Genomic DNA, 6,012 nt, shown 5'->3' with positions numbered 1-6,012 from the left:
AAAAAAAAAAAAAAAAAAAAAAAAAAAAAAAAAAAAAAAAATCCCAGCCCTCCCTCCGCCCCCCACCACATACTTCCCTCCCAAAACCCATATAACTAATGCTATAGAATGAATGTTCAGATTCATACCAGTTGTAGGTAAAGACCAGACTCATCTATTTTACATAGCACAAACAGGGATGTTGCCAATTCAAAAAATGTGACTTTTTCAATTAAAAAAAATCTAATATTTATAGGATTGGATGATTTTGGAAAACACAGGATTAGGGAGAAAAGGAAATCAAAGAGAAAAGAACCTCAAAATTCTGCTTATTTAATTGGACTTTTTAAAGAACATCAAATCTAAAGCAGTATCAAAATAATGTTGAGGGTATCATTAATGTTGGCTTGACTGCCTAATTGTTCTTTTTACAATATTAGTACAGGTTACTGCAAGAAACTGTAACTTGTAGATCAAAGTAGGGAAAAGTGCCTTTCAAACTGCCAAAATGTTTCTTTATTATATTAAAATATAATTTGAAATCAATTTTTAAGATATAACCTTCTAAAATTTTTCATTAATTAAGTCTTAAACACTTCTGTACCTGAACACTGTATTAAACTTATATCACAAAGGACAATTATTCTGAGTTTAAATAAACTCTTCACGTAAAAGTCTATGAGAGAAACAATGAATAATACCTAGGAGAAAATCAGACTTCCCATATAGGATTACTCATATTGACAGTGTATGTTAAAAATGAAGTAACTGTATATTAATTTAAGGTTTTCGATCACACTTAAATTAATTTACTCCCCTCATGGCAAAATAATTATCAATATTAACAATCTTAACATCTGGGCATAAAGTGGAGGAAACATATAATAACTACTTAGAGGCAAATTCAAGGCTTAATCTTGTTTAGGAAGAACTGAGACTATTCAGCAATAAAAAGGAACTACTGATATAGCCTACAACGTGGATGAACCTTGAAAACATTATGCTAAGTGAAAGAACCCAGACACAAAAGACCACATATCGTACAATTCCATTTATAACAGATCTACAGAGAAAAGGCAAATCTATAGAGACAGAAAGGAAAATACTGGTTGCCTGGATTATAGTGGTTAAGAATGAGGATTGATCACAAACAGGCATGAGAGATTTTTTTGGAGTGATGGATCCAAAACTTGATGGAGGTGATGGTTATGCAATTATGTAAATTTTCTAAAAGTCATTGTATTGTACATTTAAAATGAGTGAACTTTTATGGTGTGTAAACTAAACAACAACAAAGCTGTTTAAAAACAACTGGGGGGCTTCCCTGGTGGCGCAGTGGTTGAGAGTCCACCTGCCGATGCAGGGGATGTGGGTTCGTGCCCCGGTCTGGGAGGATCCTACATGCTGCGGAGCGGCTAGGACCGTGAGCCATGGCCGCTGAGCCTGTGCGTCCGGAGCCTGTGCTCCAGAACGGGAGAGGCCACAGCAGTGAGAGGCCCGCGTACCACAAAAAAAAACACAACAAAAAAAAACTGGGTAAAAAACAGTTGTCTATTCTTAAGGACTGTAGTCAATATATATGAATAACATATGTAACTTCAGATTTAAAAATAAGCTCATCCAATGCATTCAAAATGATTCTTAGGTCCAAAGGAAAAAAATAATCCATTAGATGTTTAAATGCTCAGAACTGCAAGTGGGTGACAAAACTACTGGACAAAAAAATAAGAGATTTCACTACTTTTTTTGCTAGAATAGGAGAACTCAAAACTGCAGGTAGCTCAAATATTTGCAACATGTTATTATCAAAAAAAGTCCAACAGGTTTTCCCTGAGATACTGTCTTTAACAAGGTCAGACAACCACAGTTCCAAAATCACTGCAATTAAAGACTTAGTTATTATTATTATTTTTAATACTAACGAATGTTTTGTTTTATTTTATTTATTTTTTAACATCTTTATTGGAGTATAATTGCTTTACAATGGTGTGTCAGTTTCTGCTTTACAACAAAGTGAATCAGCCATACATATACATATGTTCCCATATCTCTTCCCTCTTGCGTCTCCCTCCCTCCCACCCTCCCTATCCCACCCCTCTAGGTGGTCACAAACCACCGAGCTGATCTCCCTGTGCTATGCAGCTGCCTCCCACTAGCTATCTATTTTACGTTTGGTAGTGTATATATGTCCATGCCACTCTCTCACTTTGTCACAGCTTACCCTTCCCCCTCCCCATATCCTCAAGTCCATTCTCTAGTAGGTCTGTGTCTTTATTCCCGTCTTACCCCTAGGTTCTTCATGACCTTTTTTTTTTTTCTCCTTAGATTCCATATATATGTGTTAGCATACGGTATTTGTTTTTCTCTTTCTGACTTACTTCACTCTGTTTGACAGACTCTAGGTCCATCCACCTCACTACAAATATCTCAATTTCACTTCTTTTTATGGCTGAGTAATATTCCATTGTATATATGTGCCACATCTTTATCCATTCATCCGATGATGGACACTTAGGTTGCTTCCATGTCCTGGCTATTGTAAATAGAGCTGCAATGATTAGTTATTTTTTAAAGGCAAAATTCAGCAAAATGTATTGTCCATATTCAATTTTATACTTCTCTGAGCAAAGTAGTGGGAACAGACTTGATCCTTTCAGAGCAAAAGCCATTAGTTTGTGAGATAATTTTATAACTATTTCCGCAAGATCATATAGGAAATAATAGTTTGCTTTACTTGTTCAAAGTACCTAATGACAATCATTGGTAGGAAAAGGGAGTTTAACTGCCACAAATAGCAATGTATAAATCTGTGAGCCCAGCAAGGAAATTTTCAGTTGTGTAACAAATTCAATGACATCAGCAGAGTAAATTCAGAAGTTCTGCAAAGAAGTTCTGAATGCTCCTCCAACATTATTTTAAAACACCCTTGTATAGTTTTTGTATTTTGTAATTTGTGTTTTGTAATTTGTATTTAAGATTAAGAAAATTAGGTAAGAGTTCAACACTAATCAGACTGGTAATTAATTATGACAACATTGGACATTCACAGATTTAAAATCTTATAATAGTAAGATAATCCAAAATAAGGCTAGAATTTTGAGGATAATAACAGAGAGAAATGGCTGTATCTTGTTAAGAAATAAAATACAAAAAGCTTAGAGCACAAGATTACAAAGAGTAACTTATTTAACTGAACATAGAGACAAAAAGCCCAAAATATATGTAGCAGGAAGAACAGAGGATGGTGAAAGTAATGCACAAAAAGCAGTTCTTCCCCAAATAGACAATGACTGAGTATCTGTAACCATGGAGTTAGTGGGATTGCCTAGATACACATCAAAGCACTAATACAAGCTACAACATCACGACTAAGCCATGTTGGTAAAAAACAAATGTCACCTAATTATTCCTAGAAGCTGAAGAAACAACTTCATTTTGGGGAAAAGTAGAGAATGTTAACAAGTGTCCTTTTAGCAACAAAATTTCAGTCTCTAGGAAGGTAGTAGTATAAGACACCAGAATATAAAACAGTTCCATCTTCCTCAGACATCGCCCACTGTCAGATTATAAATCTATTCATTGTCTACTCATTGGTAGCATTGAGTGATATCATAAATTAATATTTAGGAACACAGGTAAAGTTACTATCTTATCTCTTTGGTTTGGTTACTACCCTACTTCCTCAATTTTCACTTTTCCTCCATTAATTAAAAAAGTTTGCAACAGGAAACCACGATATAGAGACAGCTTAGAACATGGCCTTTATTTTTTTATGGGCAGTGAGGAAATGAGATGGACATAAGCAGTTATATGTTAAAAGACATTATTAAATTTGGACATATATAAATCCACATAAGCATGATTACTAATGGAAATCTACTAAACTAGAGAATATTAGTAGTAAAATTTCCAGAGAAACACTCAACCTCATTCACTGTACATATAATTTTTCTATACAATTTTAATGATTTGATATTAAAATGAGAACTTTTCATGTTACCTACTCCAATAAACAACTCTGGGATATAAAGCATCATGTTAACCTAATGCTTACTTTACATTTACAGTTCTGTTTTCAATCTGTTCCCCAATAGTCTAAAACAGTACTTCCTTTTTTTTTTTTTTTGCAGTACGCGGGCCTCTCACTGTTGTGGCCTCTCCCGTTGCGGAGCACAGCCTCCGGACGTGCAGGCTCAGTGGCCATGGCTCACTGGCCTAGCCGCTCCGCGGCATGTGGGATCTTCCTGGACCGGGGCACGAACTCGTGTCCCCTGCATCGGCAGGCGGATTCTCAACCACTGTGCCACCAGGGAAGCCCTAAAATAGTGCTTCTTGATTAAGTTCTTAAACATCCCCTTTAATCACAATGTCGCTCTTCTTAAAAATTCTTGGGCTTCCCTGGTGGCGCAGTGGTTGAGAATCTGCCTGCCAATGCAGGGGACACGGGTTCGAGCCCTGGTCTGGGAAGATCCCACATGCCACGGAGCAACTAAGCCCGTGTGCCACAACTACTGAGCCTGCGTGTCTGGAGCCTGGGCTCCGCAACAAGAGGACGCGACAGTGAGAGGCCCGCGCACCACGATGAAGAGTGGCCCCTGCTTGCCGCAACTAGAGAAAGCCATCACACAGAAACAAAGACCCAACACAGCCAAAGATAAATAAATAAAAAAAAAAAAAAAAAAAAGAACTGCACCAACATTAAAAAAAAATTCTTAATAATTTTCTTTTGCCTTCAGAATAATCTATATTCTTAGCCTGGCATTTATTAATTTATTCAACAAATATTTAACGTCTAGTACAAGCAAGCCATAGTGGACCATACAAAGACAAGCAACCTAAACCCTGCCCTCGAGGAGCTTACAGTCTAAAAGGGGAGATAAAAATGTACAAATCCAAATAAAAGGATAAAGCCAAGCGTTGGCAGATATGGAAATGGGATGGGGACGTATAATATAGTAACCCTTACACATTGCTGCTGGGAGTGTAAACTGCTGTAGCATTCTAAAGAGTGTATTCACAGTACTTTGTCAGATAAACATTACGCATTCCTATGACAGGCAATTCTGCTCCTGAGTTTATCCCAGAGAAATTCTCATACAGATCCATAAGGGGACTGTACCAGAATTTTCACCACAGCATTGTCTGTGGTGGTGGGGAATGAGAGACAATCTGGGTACCCATCACTGAGAGAAAGGACAAGTAAAAAACAGAGGATATACAGGATGAAACACTATGTATGCTGCAGGTAGAAACAATCTAGAGGTAGACATATGGATAGATCTTAAAAACAGTGCTGGTGAAAAAAGTAAAACACAAAACAGGATCTACAGCATAATACCATTTATGTAAATTTAAAAATATATAAAGTAGTAAACATTTTATAAGAACTTGTAAGAGCAAAAGAATCTGCAAATCAAACACGTTAGAATGACTGCCTAAGGGCAAGTATGGGCATGGAAAAAGGGATAAAAAGGAACAAAGTAAAACAAGAGCAGAGAGCCATGATGACAAAGTCCAGGAATTCAGTATGATTAACTCAACCTTCCACACTTGAAGTCCAAAGGGGAGGTGAAGAAGGTGCAGGAGTGAGCACAGCCAGAAGGAAGATCCAATAAAGTGCTATAGGAGTTCAGAGAAATGACTCCTCAAGAGGGCCTTGAGGTGCACACAAAAGATGTGTATTGTTTATCTTGACATAATTTTAATGCTTTGCAACGGATTAATTAGTTCTACACAAAGAATAATCAGAATCCTATTTTAGGATCTCTGTAGAATCAGTTACTACAAATGAATGAGATGCAACAAGTGGCTTCAATCAACAAATTTATTTACAATATTAAATTTGGAAAGACAAAGGTTTGATATTACTTATGTATCCTTTCCCATGTGAATATTCATAACTACAGATGATAAAGCTAAACAATGCTAGAAAACTGAGCATATCACTCTTACCTAGTTTCACATTTTGTTTATAAAGGTGATTCTGAGGCCTCTGTCAGATGCCAGCTAGGATCTCAAATCCTTGAAAACTAA

General features: G+C 36.6%; 1 protein-coding gene across 11 annotated transcripts in view; it reads right to left on the bottom strand.

The window, feature by feature from the left end:
* The window catches only part of LOC114893208 (ankyrin repeat and KH domain-containing protein 1), a 122,741-nt gene that overhangs the window by 42,322 nt on the left and 74,407 nt on the right, over positions 1 to 6,012 (bottom strand). The gene's annotated exons all lie outside the window — the stretch shown is intronic.

Source organism: Monodon monoceros, unplaced genomic scaffold, assembly GCF_005190385.1.
Source record: "Monodon monoceros isolate NGI ecotype Baffin Bay Population unplaced genomic scaffold, NGI_Narwhal_1 Super_Scaffold_12, whole genome shotgun sequence".
Taxonomy (NCBI): Eukaryota; Metazoa; Chordata; class Mammalia; order Artiodactyla; family Monodontidae; genus Monodon; species Monodon monoceros.
This window is presented reverse-complemented; position numbering and strand designations above follow the sequence as displayed.